Raw genomic sequence first — 22,569 nt, forward strand, 5'->3', positions numbered from 1 at the left:
ATAATTTTTTAATATTAGATATTTTTTATAAATGTTTAATATATCTTTTATGTGGTGATATTTTATATCTGTGATTTATGAGATAATGATATTGCTTATATCTTAAACTACTTTGTGTGATTTGGATATATTATGTGCATACACTATGTTTGAGAGAAGTTTGTTTGAACTTAAACAAAATCTCACTAGAGAAGTTCTGTTGAGGAAGCTGAGTTTTAAGTGGGACCATTGTGACCCCTCCAGACTATCCAGGGAACTGAATATTTTCAAAGGAAACTAGACTGCTGCGGCAAGGGCGCAACCCTCCTAGTCTTCTTGGTTTGAATAAATACTCAAAAGAAATATTCAACAAGAGGTTAGAACACGAATGGTTGGGTTTTGACCCTTCTTGGTTTACTTGAGAATAATCTTACGAGTATAATTCAAAATTCCATTTGAAATTTCCTTGGGGAAATTAACACTGTTGGTTGTATGATTTCAGGCAATATGACAACGAAAACAAACCAGAGTGGTGGGAATGATGATATGTCAGTTGAGACCCTAATTCTGGCTGTTCAAGCTCATACCCAAATGGTTCCAGCCTCGATTAATACGAGCCATCCTTTAAGCTTTGGGGAAATACCTAATAAATTCAATGGACAAAATTTTAAAAGGTGGCAGCAAAAGATGTTGTTCTATCTGACTACCATGAATCTTGCGAGATTCATGACTGATAAAGAACAAAAGCTGAAAGTAGATGAGGATGATATCCAAGTCATTAATGTTGTTAATGATTCGATCAAATCTAATTTTCTCTGTCGTAACTATGTTATGAATGGTCTTGAAAATTATTTGTACAAAATTTATGCTACAAAGAAGACGGCTAAAGAACTGTGGGAGTCTCTAGACCAAAAATATAGAATTGAGGATGTTGGCATAAAGAAATTTATGGTAGGGTGATTCCTTTACTATAAAATGTTAGATTCCAAGACTGTGATCAGTCAAGCTCAAGAATTTCAATTAATCTTACGTGAGATTTACTCTAAGGGAATGATCATGAGTAAGACCTTCTAAGTAGCTTCTTTGATTGAAAAGCTACCCCCTGCATGGAAGGAATTCAAGAGCTACCATAAGCATAAGGGAAAGCAGATGACCATTGAGGAATTGATTCTTAGACTTCACATCGAAGAAGACAACAAAATTTTTGAAAAAAGGAGTTCAAAACAACAAGTTGTGTGTAAGGCCAATCTAATGGAGCAAGGTCAAAACTCCAAGGGAAAGAAGAACTATAAACCCAATGATAAAGGGTTCAAGTTCGGACCAAAAGGAGGAATCTCCAAAAAGTCGTTCAAATTCATTGGCAAGTGCTTTAACTGTAATAAGCCAGGCCACAAGTCAATGGACTATAAATTTCTAGAGAAGAATCGTAGTCATGAGACTAACATGATGGATGACATCTAAAAAGATGTTGGTGATATGACTCTATCAGTGATGGTGTCTGACGTAAACCTAGTCAATTCTAACCCTAGAGAGTGGTTGATTAACACAGGTTCTACTCGGCATAAATGCTCAGACAAGAGTCTGTTCAAATCTTTTGAACAATTGACAATTGGAGAGAAACTATTTATGGAAAACTTTGCCACGTCTGAGATTGAGGGTCAAGGAAAAGTGATCCTGAAAATGACCTCTGGGAAAGAGCTGAGTTTGAACAATGTATTATCATACCAGATATCCAAAAGAACCTTGTAACTAGTTCACTGCTGAACAAGCATGGATTTCGTATGGTATTTGAGTCAAACAAGGTTGTTTTGTCTAAAAGTGGAATGTATGTGGGAAAGGGTTATGTAATTGATGGGTTGTTTAAACTCAATATAATGGTTGTTAAACCAATTATCAATAAAGTTAATAACGTTTCTATTTATTTGCTTGAGTCTTCTAATTTATGGCATGGTAGACTAGAACATGTTAATTATGACACTTTGCATAGATTAATTAACTTGAATAACATACCAAAATTACACATTGATTCAAATAATAAATATGAAACCTGTGTTGAGGAAAAACTAACAACGTCATCCTTCAAAACGATTGAAAGGAATAATGAACCCCTAAATTTAATCCATAGTGATGTATGTGATTTAAAAAAAATTCAAACAAGGGGAGGCAATAAGTATTTTATTACTTTTGTCGATGATAGCACGAAATATTGCTATTTGTATTTGCTAAAAAGGAAATATGAGGCTATAGAGAAGTTTGTTCTCTATAAAAATGAAGTTAAGAATCAACTCAACAAAAAGATCAAGGTGTTGAGAATTGATTGAGGTGGTGAATATGAATCACCGTTTGGTGAATTTGTGCTAAACATGGAATAATTAATGAAACCACGACACCTTATTCGCCTCAGCAAAATGGTGTTGCTGAACGAAAAAACCGTACATTGAAATAAATGATGAAGCGATGTTGATTAGTTTTGGATTGCCTCAGAATATGTGGGGAGAAGTTGTCTTGTCAGGTAATCATCTTTTAAGTAAGATACCCAAAGAATGAGGATAAGACCCCTTATGAGTTATGGAAAGGAATGAAGACTTCCTACAAATTCTTACAAGTGTGGGGGTGTCTTGCCAAAGTGGTTATACATTTACCTAAGAAGGTGAAGATAGTTCCAAAAACTATTGGTTGCATATTCATTGGTTATGCACATAATAGTAGTGCATGAGTCTAAAATCTCTAACATACACAAAAACACTATAATGGAATCTAGGAATGCATTGTTCTTTGAACATGTATTTCCATGTAGATTCAAAGAAGATTCAAGTTCATTAAAACAAACATATGAGACTATTGGAGAAAATAGTCAGAATCAAGAACTAGAGTCTGAGAATGAACCTAGACGTAGCAAAAGAATCAGAAATGAAAATCTTTTGGTGCAGATTTTCTGACCTATTTGCTATAAGGTGAACCTCAACGCTTTAATGGACTTTTGAGTTCTACTAAAGGCTCTTTATGGAAAGAAGCCATTAACAGTGAAATTGAATCCATACTGCAAAATCATACCTAGGAGTTAGTAGAACCTCCTCCAGTATGTAAGCCTTTAGGGGCCAAGTGGATTTTCAAGAGGAAAATGAAAGTATATAGATCAATTGAAAAGTATAAGGCGAGACTTGTAATTAAAGGTTATAAGCAACAAGAAGGCCTTGATTACTTTGATACATATTCTCCTGTTACGAGAATAAACTACATTAGGATGATACATGCCATTGCAACGCTACCCAATCTCAAAGTACATCAAATAGATGTGAAAACAACTTTTCTAAATTTGGAAATTTATATGGAACAACCTGAGGGTTTTTTGGCCTCGGGACAAGAAAGGAAAGTTTGTAAATTGGTGAAGTCTTTATATGGATTAAAGCAAGCACCAAAACAATGGCATGATAAATTTGACCACACGATGATGGAAAATGGCTTCAAAATCAATTAATGTGGCAAATGTGTTTATGTTAAAGAAACAGATAATGACTATGTCATTTTGTGTCTTTATGTAGATGACATGCTCATTGTTGGAAGTAATGATAAGATGGTCAAATCTATCAAGAGTATGTTGAATTCCAAATTTGAGATGAAAGATATGGGTCTAGCAGATGTTATTCTGGGAATTCAAATCTCAAGGACATATGAGGGGATCATTCTAAGTCAGTCACATTATGTGGACAAGATTATTGAAAGATTCAATAAAGAAGATTCAAGACCTGGCATAGCCTTCACAGTTAGTAAACTGAGCAGATACACGAGTAATCCAGGGTCTGACCACTAGAAAGCAATAACAAGAGTACTAAGGTACTTATGATTTACTCGTAGCTATGTATTTCACTATAAAATATATCCAGCAGTACTTGAAGGGTATTGTGATGCTAATTGGATATCTGATATGAAAGACTCTAAGTCTACAAGTGGATATGTGTTCGCACTCAATGGTTCATCAATATCATGGAAATCTTCTAAACAAATGGTAATAGATAAATCCACAATGGAATCTAAGTTTATAGCCTTAGACAAGTGTGGTGAAGAAGTATAATGGCTTCGTCAATTCTTAGAAGATATTCCAAAGTGGCCTAAACCTACGCCAGCAATTGGCATACATTGCGATAGTCAAACTGCAATTGGAAAGGCACAAAACAATTTGTATAATGGTATGTCTAGACACATACATCATAGACACAATACCATTAGACAACTACTCTTAACGCCCTGGATAACCAAGACCGTTACATTGTGTGTTTAAAATAGTGCTTAACCTGCTAAGCAAGTCGTTTGAACTTAAATGTGTAATTAAAGACTAAGTCGAGATCAAGTAATAAAATATTTGATCAACAAACTGATTGTGTTTCATTGAAATATTAAGTTTGTACACGGGATCCAAAAAAAAATCAGTTTACAGACTTGTAAAAGATAAACAGATACAATTTAGCCATCCTAAGCGGCTAAACAGGGTTCAACACTAGTTCCTCCCAAGCTATCTCGACCATGGCGATCAAGCAGGATGCATGTGTACACACCGCCCCTGAAGCTCTCCAAATCATGGCCAGTCCAGCTATCAACTCCCTTACCTGCACCACGTAGCACCCGTGAGCCAAGGCCCAGCAAGAAAACTTATAACAACATGCGCAACTAGGCAACAATATAAAAGCAGTAAATATATTTCACCAGATTCAACTGACAATAGAATATATACAACAGTCTCAATAAAAGTACTTAGCTTAATCAAGCATATAAATCAATCTCATCAATCAATGCAAATAGTTAAGTGCGAACCACGCTTCTATTTATTGTAAAATGTCTAGGCCCGGCGCCCTTAGGCCGAGCCCACTGGCTTTATAGCCAACCCCGGCACCCTTAGGCCGGGCTGCATTCCACACGCTTGATATTGGCCCCCAGCACCCTTAGGTTGGCCTATAAACAAATATAATCACAGATGTACAACGCATAGCAAGTAATCAATGGCAGCGTATACAAGCATGCCCAATCAGATATTCTCAGCTATAGATATGATCATGTTCATAATATATTCATACAAGGGGTTTAAGCCCCAACCACAACTCAGGTACAGTTTTCTTACCTCAAATCCTGAGCAGCAAGTGTATGACGGCCTTGAGCACAATCCTTAATTCCTGAGTCTTTGCGGTAAAACCTAGTCACAACGCGACATTAGATAACCATAAGATTCTAAATCATTTAAAAGCTATGTATTCAAATACTAGCATCTGGGACCCCGATTTCTACTAAACTGGGTAGTAGAAATCGTCCCGAGCGCTTAAGTATGACTCCCAAAGCCTCCCCAAGCTTAAAGACAACCCTAGACCAAAACTACCAAGGTGGGCCACGACCTGGCCCTAAGGGTTGCGACGCGCCTCAAGTCAGATGCACGACCTCTTGCATCAAGGGGAGGCGGGCCGAGACTTGCTCCTTAGGGTCGGGGTGCGCCCTATAATCAGCAGCCCTCCCAGGGCCATCTGCGGCCCGTGGCACCCATGAACTGGGTCGTGGCGCGTCCCCGTGAACCCAGAATTCTCTGGGTTTTCCAGCATTTTTCCCTAACTTTCAACCCCAAAAACCCAACCTTAACATAGACCCTAACAAAAACCAAGTTCAGATACGAGTCCAGGACTCTCAACTACAAAGTTTAGGTACACTAAATCACCACAAAATTCTACTAAGTTTACCACCCCAAATCAGCTACAAGTATCACTCAAAACCCAACCAAATTCATCCTAATCATCTAAGTTCCCAGCAAAACAAAAAAAGATCCTTACCTCAATTTAAAACTTCAATCCTCAAAGACTTCCTGCCCTCTACCAGTGTGAATACCACAAACTGGACATGATTCTAAAAGACCCAAGCTTTACGCAAGGCCATTACGAGACAGACCTGTCTCACCCTACACGAGGCCCAGGCACACTTCACCTTGCCCACCACACTGAAGGTCTTACAGACCCGTGCCTAGGTGTCGCGTGTCACGGGCCACCAACTTCGATAATTGATTTGACGAAACGTGCGGCACTTGTTAGCGCTCTTAGCTAGCAAGTCAGCCTAGAATTCACACCTGCGGCAAGCAAACTCAATGGTTTGCCACGTTACAAGTCTCACACAAGTAAGGGCAATTATGAAGCGGGAGCAAGCACGAGGAAAGCTATTCAGAGACAACATCCCACACAACAACCAGAGCATACAACATAGTCAACTGGCACGCAATGGCCCAATGAAGGAAACAAACAAGCAACACATAGATCGTAAAGAAAGCGTACACAAAGGGACATGGCAAAGCATCGTTTTATTCATATAAGGCCTTGATAGGGCAAGGGAGTACACATCTTAAGCCCCTATCTGCTGGTGGCCATGGTGCTTCCTTAAGTCACCAGGTCACCTCCCCCTAAGGAGCTTTCTAAGGAAATAAAGTCTTCCCAGGAACATATATGATTTTTGTCTAGGAGACATATGCATAATTACAAAAGTACCATCCCCCACCCATGAGGTTACTTGGTGCAAGACTTGACTAATGATCAAGCACCAAGGCATGCTCATATATACAAAATGGCCCCCTAGAGGTGTGTCATGACGCAGCACGTCACACTCTCCCCCACTTAAATCTTTGGCGTCCTTGATGAACCTGCCCCTTGCTGATCTTCAATCTTCTGTGTATACTTGTGCAAGTCCTCCGCCCTTTCCCAGCAAATTTCTTCATCTCTGAGCCCTTTCCACTTCACCAGAAACTCTTTCTTCTTCTTTCTATCCATGACCACGGTCCTCTCTGCTAGGATTTCTTCAGGTTGTCTGCTGCTTCGTGGCTTGACGCTGACTCCTTCTCTGGTAGACTGGTTACGAGCTGGATCTTCTGGATCTTCGTGATACGGCTTAAGGTTGCTGACATGCAAGACCGGGTGTATCTTCATCCATTCTGGTAAGCTGGCTTTGTAGGAGGTCAGACCCACTTTCGAGATGACGAGACTGATGTCCTTATTCCCTCGGAATCTCAATTGTTCGGGCCTCAGCTTGATCATCACTAAGTTGACTACTTTGAATTCCAGCGGTCGTCTCTTCTGATCTGCCCACTTCTTCATTATCTTTGATGCCTTCTCCAGATAGGCTCGGGCAATCTCGGTCGTTTTCTTCCAGTCTTTCGTGAAATTAAAGGCTCTCATATTTCTTCCTCGATACTCATCCACTGTGTGGGGTAGCAGCGGTTGCTGACCGTTAACAACTTCAAAAGCGATCTTGTTTGATGAAGAACTCTTCTGAGAGTTGAAACAAAATTGAGCTATGTCTAGTAGTTGCGGCCAATTCTTTTGGTTGGCACTGACGAAATGCCGCAAGTACTCTTCCAGCATCCCATTGAATATTTCAGTCTGTCCGTCTGTCTGAGGATGGTAGCTCGAGGAAATATTTAGTTGTGACCCCAAAAGGTTGAACAACTCAAACCAAAAGGTCCCTGTGAATCTTCCATCACGGTCACTAACTATATTTTGGGGTACTCCCCAATACTTAACTACATACTTGAAGAAAAGTCTCGCTGTCTCTTCTGCCGAGCAATATTTCGACACCGGTATGAAGGTTGCATACTTTGAAAATCTATCCACGATCACCAAGATCGCACTCAAGTCTCCTGTCTTCGGTAAACTAGTAATGAAGTCAAGCAACACACTCTCCCATGGTCGGCTTAGGACTAACAAAGGTTCCAACAACCCTGACGTCTTGTGTCTCTCCACTTTGTCTTGCTGGTAGGTGAGACAGGTCTTGGTATACTCCACGATATCGTCGCGCATTTGTGGCCAGTAGTACCCCTACTTCAATAGGGCACGGGTTCTCTTCCACTCAGGATGATCCGCCCACAAGGTGTCGTGACACACACTCATTAGTGTCCTCCACAAATCTCCCGTCTTTGGAACATATAAGCGGCCACCCTTGGCCCACAAAAGGTCGTCTTCTACCCAAAATTGGCGAGTCTTCCCTTCTTTTGCGAGATTCATGATGGTCTTCACCACCAGGTCTTTCACCAGGTTCTCCTTAATGCGCTCTCAGAGTGGAGTGGTCACCATGCTAGCTGACATATTTGCTAGAAATTTTAGAGCCGCTAACTCAGCTTTGCGACTCAGGGCATCAGTTGCCTGGTTTAGACGGCCTGCCTTGTGTTCGAAATGGAAGTCGAACTCTGCTATGAACTCCTGCCATCGTGCTTGTTTAGGGGAAAGCTTTGGTTGGGTGAGAAAATGACTCCCCGCGACATTATCGGTTTTCACCACAAACTTCGACCCCAACAAGTAGTGCCTCCACACTCGTAGACAATGAATTACTGCGAGAAGCTCCTTCTCTTGTGCAGTGTACCGCCTTTCTACCTCCGTGAGTTTGCGACTTTCATAAGCTACGGGGTGGCCCACTTGTACAAGTACCCCTCCCAAAGCGTAATCAGATGCATTTGTCTGCACTTCGAAGGGCCTACCGACATCTGGTAAGGCGAGGACAGGATCTCGCATCATGGCTTCCTTCAGACTCTTAAATGCTTCGACACACCTATCGGTCCACGTCCAAGTTACACCCTTCTTCAACAACTCGGTCAAGGGTGCCCCCTTCCTGAATAGCCCTCCATAAATCTTCGATAATAGTTGGATAAACCAAGGAAGAGCGTAATTCCTTCAAATTGGTGGGGGGCTTCCATTCTTGAATGGCCTGCACCTTCTCTAGATCCATGCGAATTCGATCACGTTCTACTATGTTGCCTAGGAACTTGATTCTCTCTTGTGTGAAGGAGCATTTTTCTCACTTCACATAGAGTTGGTTCTCTCTCAATTTCTGAAACATTTGAGATAAGTCTCGTTGATGTTCTTCTATTGTGGAGCTATAGACCACAATGTCATCGAAGTAGACTACCACGAACTTGTCTAGGTATTCCTGGAAAACTTGGTACATCAACGTACAGAATATGGCTGGTGCGTTTGTCAACCCAAATGGCATGACTCGGAACTCGAATGCTCCATATCGAGTCACACACATTGTCTTCGGCTCATCCCCTTCTACTATCCGTACTTGATAGTAGCCTGATCTCAAGTCCAGTTTCGTAAAGAATTTCGCTCAACTCAACTGGTCGAATAAGTCGGCGATCAAGGGGATGGGGTACGTATTACGTACTGTCACCTTATTGAGAGCCCGATAATCAATAAATAGTCTCAAGCTCCCATCGTGCTTCTTCTAAAATAGCACGGGTGCACCAAATGGTGCCTTCGATGGTCTGATGAAGCCTGCCTCTAGTAAATCCTTCAACTGCTTCCTCAGTTCTGCTAGTTCAAGGGGTACCATCCTATAGGCCGCCTTTGCAGGTGGTTTGGCTCCCGACACTAGCTCAATCTGGTGATCAATCCCTCTTCTAGGTGGTAAGGCTCTGGGGAGTTGATCCGGCATAACATCCCCATACTTCTTCAAGACCATTCGAATTTCTGGTGGGATGACTTCATCCACCGTATCCTCGTATACTGTGGGTAGGATAATATACGTGGGCTCTTGTCTTTTCACGCCCTTCTTCAATTGTAAGGCTGACAGCAACTTGGTTTCTAGGGGCTGCTCTACTTTAGCAGGCATCACTGCAGGTGTCTCCCCCATTATGAGTAAGCTTCCCGTGGCTGGGATGGGAATGGCTCCCTTTTCCGTAAGGAATTCTATACCCAATATCACATCAAAGTCGTCCATTCGCACGACCACCAAGTCAGTCTGCCCCTCCCATGAGCCAATCTTCATGTTCACCTTTTTAGCCACGCCGGTTGTGGCCAAGGCTTCTGAGTTAACCGCTTTCATACGGCCATGGTCCTTCTCCCATTTCAATCCCAGACGTTTAGCTTCGATCTCTGAAATGAAGTTATGAGTGGTGCCCGTGTCGATCATCACACTTCCGGCCATTTTACCGTTTAGAGTGGCGTCCACATACATTAGTCCCTTTCTGAGGGTCTTCTTCACTTTCGCACCGTGTTTCTTGAGAGCATTTAGCATCCGGAGGGCACCCATGTGCGTATACTCCTCCTCCTCCTCTTTGTTGGTTTGTTCCCCTTGGGAAAATGACACCTGGAGGGCACTCGTCTTGGATTTGTGAGGACACTCTGTCAACTTATGAGGTCCGGTACAGATCCAACATGTAAGAGGCTTCTTGAATGGGGGGTTACTACCTTTGTTTGGAGAGTTAGACTCCACACTCCTTTTCTCTCCTCCCCCACTCTTGCTCTACCAAGACTTCCCAAACTTTTTACTCCCAACATTACTTCCACTAGTCGACGGATTGGTCTTCTAAGATTGAATGTTCCCTGATGAGAAATCAGTCAGTCGTTCAACAGCAGCTTGAGTAGTGGCTAGGTCAGTCACTCACTGTCTCTCGAGCTCTTGCTTTTCCCAAGGCTTCAGACCTTCTAAAAACGCGAAGAGTTTGTCCACTTCAGACATGTCTTTGATATCCAGCATCAACCCAGAGAATTTCTTCACATATTCTCGGATTGTTCCAGTGTGCTTCAGCTCTCTCAACTGGCATCGAGCTATGTAGGCAATATTTTCAGGGAGAAACTGTGTCTTCAATTCTGTAATGCCCCAAATTTCCTAATAAGGTTTCGGACCTTGATTCGGAGGCCGGGAGGGCCATAATTGATTTATTATAGTATTTAATGATTATATGCATGTTTATGTGAATTATATTATTGTATGATGGGGAATGCATGCATATGGGCTCATATGCTAACTATGAGGGTATTTTGGTAATTTGGCCACTGTGGGCGTAATTGTATATTTTGGGTGCATGATTGTGATTAATTAGTATTGCCACATTATAGGGTGGATTGGTTCGAGCTAGTCGACATGAGACGATCATGAGATGCAAGTGTTCGGTCTAGTCATAACGGGTTTAAGTTCGGGGCTCGGGGTGAGTCTCGGGGTGAATTTAATGATAAGAGCATTACCGGGAATCAAAGGGTAATGGGATATGGATTATTGGTGTTTGAGGTTATTGAGAATAGCGGGAATTGGAGGGTGTTAATTGTGATTAATGAAATAGGTGTGAAAGGACGGTTTTGCCCTTGGTGGCTATTAAGGTTTTATTTTAGACCTAAGGGTATTTAGGTCTTTTTACCCTAAGAGATATATATAAGCCATTAAGGCTGTAGAAGAGTAACAAAAACAGAGCCTCTCCTCCTTCTCTCCCGATAGATTTTCTTCCTCTTTTCTCTTTGGATTTTTGAGCTCAGTTTGAGGAATCGAGCCAAGGAACCAAGCTTAGCCAAGCCAGGGTTGCGCTCCACCATTGAAGAGGGTGTGTTGCCAAGATTAAGGTGAGTTTCTAGCCACTAGAACTCTTGGTTTTGCTCTGTTTTCTTAGTTAAGTTTCAGCTGGTTTTTGGGTTGGAAACTTGGGAATTGGTTGGAGTTTTGGCTAGGGTTCTTGGGGTTGTGGTCCCTAAGACATGTGGGGATGGTTTTTGGGTTCATTTGGCACCAAAAATGGGATTTGGAAGCATTGGAATCGAGTTAGAATTGAGGAAGTCGAAGAAGGAAGTTTCAGGGGTGGTGCTGTCTGCGGGTAGCGCTACAGCGCCCATCAAAGGGCACTATAGCGCTACACAGGGCTCAGTTGGGCGGTTTGTGATTCTTTCTTGAGCGCTGGGGCGCTAGAAGGGCAGCGCTGTAGCGCTACCCTGTTCCTTCATAACCCTGTTTTGGATGTTTTTAAGGGCTTTTGGCTTGGGGTTTCAATCCTTAAGGCCCGGGATCGAATCTACTCACTATGTGGGCATGTTTTGGGGTCCCGAGAGTGGGGTTTAGGTTGAGACCCTATCTTTGGTAATTTTCATTAATTGGAGGTTATTTTGGTTGACTAGGTGACCGTTAAAGGGTTAAGGATCGATCGTCCTCAGGGGTCGTTCTTGTTCTACCTCTTACTCGAACCGGAGGTAAGAAAATTGCACCCTGTATATATGTGACATGCATGGCTATTATGATGCATGTTGGTTGATTACTGAGCATGATATGCGTGGTTATTATTGATGCATGTCGATTGATTATTATGTATGACATGCATGGCTATTCTTGATGCATGTTGGTTGACTATTAAACGTGACATGCATGACATATGATGCATAAGAAACATGTGACTAGGACATGCTTTGTATACTGGGTGTGATATCGTTCAGAGCTTGAGCTTCTGTGTTAATGCATAGTCCTAAATGTACTAATATCTGTTAAGTAAGCATGCTGAATACCTTGTTTATGGATATTAGACAAGTGATATATGTTTGGTGGCATGGCTTACCTGTGTATGGCGCTGACTTACTAGTCAGAATCGACAATGGTGCCAGATCCATCTGTGAAGCTGTGACTTATTAGTTAAGTTCACCACGGGCTGAGCACTGGTCGTGTTTTACCGACCCAAGGGTCAGAGGTGGCAGTGCATTGTGAACGTCGGGCCAAATAAAGATTAGATCTAATCGAGGTCGGCATTGAATGACTCATATGGGGTATTAATGCTGGACCGACCGGAAGGTCAATGAGAACTATAAGTGCTTGCTTGGTCTGCGACCAGATGACTATAGCCAAGGTATATGACCCCGGTGACCGTTTGTCACATGGCTAAGGGACGTTGTCCATAGTTTCGACTCTAGAGTAGTGAGGAAGGTTATGATGGTGACTAATCACCTTGCACCTGTCCTAATCAAACTTAAGAAAGAATCACTTGTCGGTTAAGTCATGGTGACCCTATCGTCACATGGCTAGAAGGAGCGATGCTCATTATTGTGACTTTTGGCTATTGTCACCTATTTGCTTGGACGGATAGTCCTGAATAGTTACTATGGTTATTGTTGATATTATATCATGTTATTCTGTGTTTTCTTGCTGGGCTTCGGCTCATGGTTGCTACGTGGTGCAGGTAAAGGCAAGAGGAAGCTGGACCATCCTTGAGTTGGAGAGCTTAGGTGATGACGTGTACATATGCAGCTGCTCGTCCGCCACAGCCGAGGTTTAAAGTGGAACTAGGGTTGAACCCTGTTTTGCCGCTTAGGACGGCCTGTTGTAAATATTTTCTGTAATAAACTCTGAAACTTTATTTTCGGGATCCCAATGTATATATTAAATGTTCTAGTGAAACGTTACATCCTAACCAAAGTTTTAATCCCTAAACCGCTAATCATACCTAGATCACGATTTCGGCCAAATGACTCGATTAGCGAGTTTAGCACTGTTTACAAGGCACACCGTAATGGTCCCTGGAGTTTAGGGCGTTACAAATTCTCTCTTCAGATTTTCCCATGTTGCTATGGTGCATCTGTCGTTCTGAATGTCGTCATACTTCATCCTCTACAACACTTTTGCATCTGCATATAAGTACATCGTTGCCATGGCAACCTTGCCATCTTCTGATTCAGCTCTCACGACTCTGAAGTAATGCTCCATATCAAAGAGGAAGTTCTCTAAGTCCTTCGCGTCTCTAGCCCCACCGTAGGGCCTCGGCTCAGGGACTTTTACTCTCCCATATTCCATGCCAATGGGTCTAGTTGTAGGCTGATTCCTAACCGCCCTCATGGTGAGGTTCAGCTTGGTGTTCATCTCCAACATCTCATCCTTCAATGCCTCAACTAACCCACTACAATTCTCTACGAGGTCATTTAATGCTTCTTATAGGTCCTTCACCGCTCGCTCCACTGCCTCAATACATTCCTCCCTCTGAGGACTATTGGATGTGCTTGAAAGGTTCTCCCTCTACTCGATCGCATTTATGCGGGCTAGTAGATTGGTTGTATCTCGCTCCAACACAGCCACGCGGTTTTGTGCATTAGTCATCTCCAGCTCTAGCCTGACAGAGCTAAGATCCCTGACTCTTTCGTCCAGGCCGTCTAGTTCTCCAACGCGCCTCTCCAGCGCTTCAATCCTTTGAGTGTTGCTCACCATCCTATAGGGTCACCAAGCTTTCTCAAACTTAGCTCTGATACCAACTTTCACGGGCCGCCAACTTCGATACTCGAATTAACGGAACATGTGGCACTTGTTAGCGCTCTTAGCTAGCAAGTCAGCCTAGAATTCACACCTGCGGCAAGCAAACTCAATGGTTAGCCACGTTACAAGTCTCACATAAGCAAAGGAAATTATGAAGCGAGAGCAAGCACGAGGCAAGCTATTCAGAGACAACGTCCCACACAACAACCAGAGCATACAACATAGTCAAGTGGCACGCAATGGCCCAATGAAGGTAACAAACAAGCAACACATAAACCATAAAGAAAGCATACACAAAGGGACATGGCAAAGCATCGTTTTATTCATATAAGGCCTTGATAGGGCAAGGGAGTACACAGCTTAAGCCCCTATCTTTTGGTGTCCATGGTGCTTCCTTAAGTCACTAGGTCACCTCCCCATAAGGAGCTTTCTAAGGAAATAAAGTCTTCCCAGAAACATATATGAATTTTGTCTAGGAGACATATGCATAATTACAAAAGTGCCATCCCCTACCCATGAGGTTACTTGGTGCAAGACTTGACTAATGATCAAGCACCAAGGCATGCTCATATATACAAAATAGCCCCCCGGAGGTGTGTCATGATGCAACACGTCACACCGCGCACCCAGGCGCCTCGTGCCACCAGCCGCGCGCCAAGACCCGTGCCACGCCCCTTGCCTCGCACCACCGTCTCGCGTGCATGCCCAGTGCCTCGCGAGGCCAAAGAGAGGGCCTCAAATATCTCACATCTCCAGATAAGGGATCTTCACGCTATGTGAGGCCCGCGCCCAGCGAGGCCGTCTCGCCTCACGCGTGGGCACCATGAAGTGCCTCCGCGAGACCCGTGCGCAGCTACCGTGTCGCGCCGCTACGAAGCCCGTGCGGAAACACTGTGTCGTGTCCCTCCAAGGCCCACGCGCAACCACCGTGTCGTACCTCTGCAAGGCCCGCACGCAGCCACCCTGTCAGACCCCTGTGAGGCTCACGCACAGCCACCGTGTTGCGTCCCTGTGAGGCCCACATGCCCAGTGAGACCATCTCGCCTCCCGTGTATCCATGAGGCATTGCGTACGTCAAAGACCTCCCTCTTGACCACTCCAATGGAACTATCTTGTTAGGTCCCCATGAACCTTCTAAGGTATGTAGCTTGCTGAAGAGGCCCTATCCCATTTTGGGAGAGGTGCCACCAGCAAGATGCACCTCACATGTAGGTTCCAAAGGAATTCCCAAGTATGATTACTTAGCCAAATATTGAGGAGCTCAAGATATAAATGCCCCCCCCCCCCCCCCATCAAAGGGGCAAAAGGGATGGAATTCACGTATAGGTATGGAAGGTACAAACAAGACAAAAGGAACCAAGGTACTGTACAACACCCCTACCCTTCAAGTAGTGGTCGCATAAGAATGGTACGTGGCAAGTACCCTCCTAGCACGCCTGTGAGGTTCGTGCTCGACAAGTAGTGGGGGTACAGCACGGTACCATGGAAGGATTACTTTTGCAGACCATTGACACATACAAAAGCCGACACCACAACCACCTGTGTCACTACGTCTGATGCAACTTCCCTGACAATGTACTTATGAACGATCTGGTCCCCTGGGACCACAATGTATTAAGGGCCATTAGAGCCCACTATAAAGGGAACCTCACTTCATCATGGAAGGGGTTTTTGAAAAAACATTGTATCTTGGTATCAAGAGAAATACAAGTTCTTTTCTCCATTTCCTTCTACAACTATTTTCTAAGTTTCTTTTTAGGTTCTTGAAGTTCTTCATTTATAAGCTCTATACTTTGATTTTTCTAACTTAACATGTTTGCCGAGTTTTCACCGTCAACAGTTTGGCGCCGTCTGTGGGAAAGATAAGTGCCAAGCCACTATTCTTCCATTGATTCCGACAAGAAAAGATGCCAAGACGTTCTAAGAGACTGAGAGAGCCACGAGAGGTGGAGGTCCACCTTGACGAAGATTAGCTAAAAGCCTCCATGAAGAATCCTCCGCCACCCAAAAGTGTGGATGCCCCAAATGAACCCCATGTTCCTGGGGATGAAAGGGAGGCTTAATCTCCAGCTGTCTAGGATGATGAGAACCATACGCGTTCCGTGGCTGCTCCACCTAGAGATGCTGGAGAGTTTCCACCCCCAAGGCCACCGGGGGTGCCGAACTCCAACCGGCAAAATCTGGGTCCATCAACGCACAGGCCAGATAAGAGTCACCGAGCGCATTCTATAAGCTCGAGCTCTAATTCTCAATTCTACAAAGAGGAGATATGCGAGTTACACCGGAAGAACCAAAGGCTAGAAAGCACCTTAGAAATCATGCAAGAGGTGTTGAACGGCCTGCTACAAGGAAAATCAGGCGTGCCTCTTCCAAGACGAAAGGAAAAAGGCCCAGAGGGTGGAGAAACCACGGTCCCTGTAGATGATGGGAGGACTCGACTCTCCACCAGTAATACCCCTCGAACAAAGCAACGTGAACATCCTGGGAAGACGAAGCAGCCCCAGATGTCAAAGTAGAAGAACAATGCTAACTCTCCTAATGAAGCCGAAGTCACCTCTAGGGAGGCGCCACCTGACCTAAGAGAAAAGCCCAATAAAAGGAGGTCAGAAGTAAGGACAACACCTCTTGTGTCCCCTCCGAAGGGTAGAGAAAATAGAGAGGCCGACCCTACCGAGCTAAGGGAATCCTTGAATATAAGGCGACATGAGCTAGACACTGAGATGAGGAGCCTTTGGAGCAAGATTTTCACGGTGTCTGAAGGGCACACTACCGATGAAGAGTTCGACTACGAGTCACCCTTAACGCGAGAAATCAAGTTGGAACGACTCCTGGCTAGCTTTAAAGAACCTCATATGACCCCTTATGAGGGAAATACGGACCCCAAATACCATCTAGACGCGTTCAATGACCTAATGAAGCTAAGAGGAATTAATAACAGGGCCCGGTGCCACTACTTCACTGTCATGTTAAAAGGACCTGCTAACAAATGGGTCAAAAGACTCCGACCAGGGTTTATTAGGTCATGGCAACAATTTTCCAACGAGTTTCTCCAACAACATCATGTCGCACGCGATTATACCCTACCCGGCATTATCCTTGCTAATATAAAGCAAGGTGAAGGAGAGAGCTTGAAGAGCTACATCCATAGATTCAACATGGAGGCGGCAAAAGTGGGAAGGCTGACCAGGGGAGAACTCAAGATGGTGATCACGGCCAGAGTGCGCCCAGGCAGTAAGCTTTGGGATAAAATGCTCAAAAGGGAGGTCACAGACTTAGACGATTTCTATGAGCGGGCACAAAAGTAAATTCATGTCGAAGACGGCCATGAGAACTTGAAGGCATACTAGTTAAGCACTCAGCCCCTGAAAGCTCAAATGACAAAAAAATGAAAAGGGTATACGAAGGCCCAAGAGACGACCACCAGAGGAAGCACAAACAAGGAGGTAACCCTAGGCAAACATCCCACACCTTCTGCACCAACCTGACGCATACTAGGGAACATATCTTCATAGCAAACGAGAATCAAGTTCCCTTCAGGAGACCCCCACCAATGAAGAGTGATCGGTCAAAGAGAGACCCTGGAAAGTATTGTCAGTATCATAAAGACAGTGGCCATTCCACCGCAGAATGCACTCATTTAAAGTTGGAAATAGAGGAACTCATACGCAGGGGCACTTGGGTAGATACGTCTGAAGAGATAATGAAAGACCGGGTGATAGACCACCCTCGCCATGAGCGCGAGATGTAGCCCCAGAAGTGCAAGGAGAGGTGAGGATGATCTTCGGAGGACCTGAATTCGGAGGAGAATCGAGAAAAGGGCAAGATAAGTATGCCAAGGAAGCTAGACGAAGCCCACCCTCATGCATGCTAAGCCTAGAACAACGACCCCTGAAAAACTTTAAAGGGGAAAATGACTCAGTAACCTTCAGCGAAGAAGATGCGCGGGGTGTGCATTATCCTCACAATGACCCCCTGGTGTTGACTGTTCAGCTTGCAAACATGAGGGTACATCGGGTTCTGGTGGACAATTGAAGCTCCGTAGACATCCTATATCTCCCAGCCTTAGAGAAGATGGGACTGGGTATCAGGAACCTAAAGCCATGTAATACCTTCCTTTATGGGTTTACAGGAGACTCGATACAACCCTTGGGCATAATCAAGTTTGCCCTCACCATGGGAGAGCTGCCCAAACATACCACTGTAATGACGAACTTTGTCGTAGTAAGCTGTTCCTCGGCCTTCAATGCAGTATTAGGGAGACCCTCCCTGAGAGAATTGAAGGCGATAGCCTCAGTATACCATTTGGCCATAAAATTCCCAACTCATGGGGGAGTGGCGAGCATGAAAGGGAAACAGAAAGAAGCAAGGGAATGTTATAATACGCCCCTTCAGCGAGCCATGAGACCGCTAGAACTTATGACGATGTTAGTGCATAGGAGCACAAACCCGAGAGAGTTCAACCCCAAAGTCACTAAGGATATCAGAATCGATGGTTGTGCATATGCGCCTGAGGAGGAACAACAGGTAAAGCTTCACTTTTAGTACGGTAAATCAACAGGGTTACCATCCCCCCAACATCTATGAATTAGAGGGGCAACTTAGTTGCCCTGATATGTAGTAAGAACATCGTCGCCACAAATACCTATGTACTCTCCATTATGTTAATGAATATGTTTTTAATTGGCATGTTATACTCCTCATTTACATGAGCATGTATCTAACTCTTGTGTACCTAACGCCAATTAGAATTATCAAAGTGCATGAGCAAAATGATCAAAGTGTCTGACAAGATAGATCTCGCCAACCACTTGGTATACAACCAAAAAAGGGTCCTAAACAAGACCCTTATATATATAAAAAAAAAAAACCCCTTATAAACCCTTATAAAAAAAATAATATAAGGAAGAAAACCATGCAAGGCATCTCTGGAGTTCACAAGGATTAGCTACCCTTGTGAACATCCAAGAGGGTCAAAAGGTCCTACAAGAAGAGCCTCCTAATAAAGGTTGATGCCTCCATGAGAGGAAATACCTCAAGAAGAGCATCCATCAATAAGCCTAAAGCGGCCACCAAGTCGTCTAGCTAAAAAGGTCCTAAAAGAGACCCTTGCAAAAATAGTACTATGCATAATGACGAGAAGGACGCTTCTCGCAAAAAATAATAAGCGCGCGAAAAATTATATAAAAGGATAACTAGAACCCAAGGGGTCAACATATCCTTATAAATACAATCAAGGTGCACCAAAGAGAGACCTATCGAACCCCTTCATGTGGGATCAAAAGGACCTCAAACATGATAAAAAACAAAAAAGAGGGACATATTAAACCCCTTTGAGCAGGCTCAAAAGGACCTCAAGCATAGAGAAGCAAAAACAAATGAACACATACGTATATAAAAACAAAAGGTTGTGATAGTGTGACAGGACTTAGAATTGTTAAATAAATAAATAACAACAATAAGGCTCAAATGAGTATACAATCGAATTGAATCAAATGATAAAAACTGCAAAAGCAAGGTCTCAAGGCCTCCCGTCGCGGGCATCGCGAATGCATCGTACCATGAAGTCTACAAGAGAGCCTGCAGACTCTCTCATAGACTGGGGGGCAAGTGTCAACACCACAAACTAGATATGTTCCTGAAAGACCCAAGCTTCACGCAAGGCCATTGCGAGACTGACCTGTCTCGCCCCACACGAGGCCCAGGCACACTTCGCCTCGCCCACCACACTGAAGATCTTACAGACCCGTGCCTAGGTGCCACGCACCTAGGCGCCTCGCGCCACCAGCCACGTGCCAAGGCTCGTGCCTCGCCCCTCCCCTCACGCCACCGTCTCACGTGCATGCCCAACACCTCGTGAGGCCAGCAAGAGAGTCTCAAATATCTCACCTCTCCAGATAAGGGATCTTCAAGCTACACAAGGCCCATGCCCAGAGAGGTCGTCTCGCCTCACGCGCGGGCACCATGAAGTGCCTCCGCGAGACCCGTGCACAGCTACCATGTCGCGCCCCTGCGAGGCCCGCGCACAGCCACCGTGTCACATCCATGCGAGGCCCGCGTGCAGCCACTGTGTCGCGCCCCTGCGAGGCCTGCGCGCAGCCACCGTGTCGCGTCCCTACGAGGCCCGCACACAGCCACCGTGTTGCACCCCTGCAAGGTTCGCGTGCAGCCACCGTGCCGCGTCCCTACGAGGCCCACATGCCCAGCGAGACCATCTCGCCTCTCGTACAGCCATGAGGCATTGCGTACGTCGAAGACCTCCCTCTTGACCACCCCAATGGAACTTTCTTGTTAGGTCCCCATGAACCTTCTGAGGTATGTAGCTTGCTGAAGAGTCCCTATCCCATTTTGTGAGAGGTGCCACTAGCAAGATGCACCTCACACGTAGGTTCCAAAGGAATTCCCAAGTATGATTACTTAGCCAAATATTGAGGAGCTCAAGATATAAATGCTCCCCCCCCCCCCCCCCCCAATTAAAGGGGCAAAAGGTATGGAATTCACATACAGGTATGGAAGGTACAAATAAGACAAAAGGAACCAAGGTATTGTACAACACCCCTACCCTTCAAGTAGTGGTCGCATAAGAATGGTACATGGCAAGTACCCTCCTAGCACGCCTGTGAGGTTTGTACTCGACAAGTAGTGGGGGTACGGAATGGTACCATGGCAAGAGTACTTTTGCAGACCACTCACACATACCAGAGCCGACAACACAACCACCTGTGTCACTACGTCTGATGCAACTTCCCTGACAATGTACTTATGAACAATCTGGTCCCTTGGGATCACAATGTATTAGGGGCCATTAGAGCCCACTATAAAGGGAAATTCACTTCATCATGGAAGGGGTTTTTGAAAAAACATTGTAGCTTGGTATCAAGAGAAATACAAGTTATTTTCTCCATTTCCTTCTGCAACTATTTTCTATGTTTCTTATTAGGTTCTTGAAGTTATAAATAAGCTCTATAGTTTGATTTTTCTAACTTAACATCGTTGACAAGTTCTCACCGTCAACAACCAGCTTCAATTCCAGACCTCCCCAGCTTAAAAGATCAAGATCCTCCCTCCAGCACTTCAAGCCTTTAACACAAGAGAGAGAGGGGGGGAGAGAATACGTGTAGGAGGAAAGGAAGGGAGTGTTTAAGGACATCCTAGTGATTCTAGTGGGTTCTGGTCATTCTTAGAGCCTCAGCTAAATTCACCCTTTAACTAAAAAGGACTAAAATACCCCTTAGTTAACACAACCTCTCCTTTTGTCCATAAGGGTAGTATGGTCATTGACCCCAATTCCCGCTAACTCCTCGAGCCGTCCTATAAATTCTCAATTAATCCCGACATACCCATTTAATCACCAAATACTTACCCATTACTCAATATACCTCAAATATACATTAACTTCGCAAAATACCCCTAGGCTTGCCCCGAGCCAGGTATTAATCCCCGCTATGACTATTCCGCCAATCCACTCACTAGGATCGCCTTGAGCCATATACTGCAAATATATCCACATAATAATGTTGTCTCAATCATTTACTCACATATAATAACATTTATGCCTGTAACGGGCCAATATTACAAATATGCCCCAACTATTAAGAATGGGCCCAAATGCATATTTAATAATAATAAACATGCATTTAAATATATTCATTTCATCATATATATCATGCATGCCATATAGTCAAACATTTAATCAGTTAATCACACATATATCCAGTTATGCCCTCCCGACACGCTAATCAAGGCACTAAACCCTATTAGCATTTTTGGGACGTTACATACTCTCAACTGGAGCTCTCTCTATTGACTATGTGAAGTCAAAGGATAATATTGCAGATCCGCTAACCAAAGGGTTAAATATAGAGTTGGTTGAAAAATCATCGAGGGGAATGGGACTAAAGCCCATGAATGAATAAGGCAATACAGTAGATACCCCATCTAGTTGACTGGAGATCCCAAGATCTAGGTTCAAAGGGCCAACTACAACTGTAAAGACTGTGATGGATCACTGTGGGGGTTTTCCTCTTATCCATTCCTATGATGAAAAAGTGATACTTAAAAAGGAAAAGGTTAAGCTATGTTTTTAATGAATTCTTATGCTTCGAAATGTCGAGCAGAGTAATACAAGTTACTCTTAAATAAGAAATCACATATGTAAGAAAGAAGATGAATCACTTCTATAGGGATTAAATAGGGCTCAATTCCTAGAATATCTCTTACGGAACCAGGAAAATGTTCAAGGCCAAAATAAACATAAAAGTGAGAACTAAAGTCTGTCTTGAGAGATTCCTGTGTATGGTATATCATCAATTACACGAACGACAGAATAGTTCAAAGACATCGCGTCTACTAATCAGCCAGTAAAGTAAATGTACTTACACAAGGGAATGTTCAAAGGGTAACACCTACCTATCATATGCAGGTTTCAAATTGAAATCTATCACCATGGTCAAAACCATCTATTGGTTATTCATGTGTCACTTTTCATTAATGTGGGGGATTATTAGAAAAAGTTGACTAAGTCAACTTCAGTGAATGAAATCTAGGTGTGGTTAGGCCCACATCTTTTGTGAATTAACTTTCATAAATTAT

The sequence above is a fragment of the Humulus lupulus genome, chromosome 5, assembly GCF_963169125.1.
Source record: "Humulus lupulus chromosome 5, drHumLupu1.1, whole genome shotgun sequence".
NCBI classification, from domain to species: domain Eukaryota; kingdom Viridiplantae; phylum Streptophyta; class Magnoliopsida; order Rosales; family Cannabaceae; genus Humulus; species Humulus lupulus.